This window comes from Geospiza fortis, unplaced genomic scaffold (assembly GCF_000277835.1).
Source record: "Geospiza fortis unplaced genomic scaffold, GeoFor_1.0 scaffold11, whole genome shotgun sequence".
NCBI lineage: Eukaryota > Metazoa > Chordata > Aves > Passeriformes > Thraupidae > Geospiza > Geospiza fortis.
Genome location: NW_005054304.1, coordinates 3,294,884 through 3,295,946, shown reverse-complemented (window position 1 = coordinate 3,295,946; position 1,063 = coordinate 3,294,884).

The window sequence follows — 1,063 nt, the reverse complement described above, 5'->3', positions numbered from 1 at the left end:
CCGCTCTTAAAAAAAAAAAAAAATTAAAATTAAAAAAAAAAGGTGTGTGTGTGAATTTGTGGGTCTTGACCATTCGCACTGTAAGCCCCTCGTTTATGGTGAGAACGAAAATAATAGCATCAACCTTTTTTTTTTTAAATTACGGCATTTTGTCTTCCTGTGTTGGAAAAGCAAAATTGTAGTGGTGCACAGCTAACCCCATAGAATTTTTTGGATGGGCTCAGCTATCCCTTCACAAAGCACAGGGGCCGAAGGGGTTTATGCAGCCAAACTTCAGTGTGGGAGGGAGAGGCTGCTTTATACACAACTCCCTCCAGGCCAAAACAAGCATCCAAAATAAGTCAGAAAGAAAGGTGGGCAAGTTGGTATCCTGACAACTTCTAGTGCAGGTTTTAAAAAGCGGAAAGAATACAAGCAGCATGAAAATCACAACTCCTTGAGAGTGTGTGTGTGTGTGTGTGTGTGTGTGGAGGGGGGAGGAAATCAAGATTAGGTCACCCCTAATGGTTGATTTAACTGCTACATGATACGTCTACAGTGCACACAGCAATCTGGACTTCTGAAATTTACTTTTTTTTTCCTGCTGTAATGCAGGTATATGAAGCTTGATCCTGAAGCAATTCCAGTGTGCATTATGAAGCCAGGATAGCAGCTTTCATTAACTGATACATACTCTCATTACTTCACAAATCACACATCTTTCTTCAAAGACAGACATGAAGGTGGAGAAAAAAAAATAGAAGAGGGATTGGGTCTCACTGAAGCACAAAAGGTACTCCGTGAAAGAGAAGTGCTCTCTTTGTGACTTGCAGTCATTTGGATAAAAGTTCACACAGAGGTTGTTAATGATTTAAACTCCAAAACCTGTTACAACAATTGAAGTAAAATTATTTGAAGCATAGTTGCTTCATATAGCTCTCTCTTTGTGTAAGAAAACTTTGAACTTAGCAGAATACATAATCAAGATTGTGAGTCAGATGTTGCAAAAATAAAAATACGCATTATTCTAGCATGTATACCTGTTAACCTGTTAGAATTTTTTTGGCTTTTGACAACCTGACTC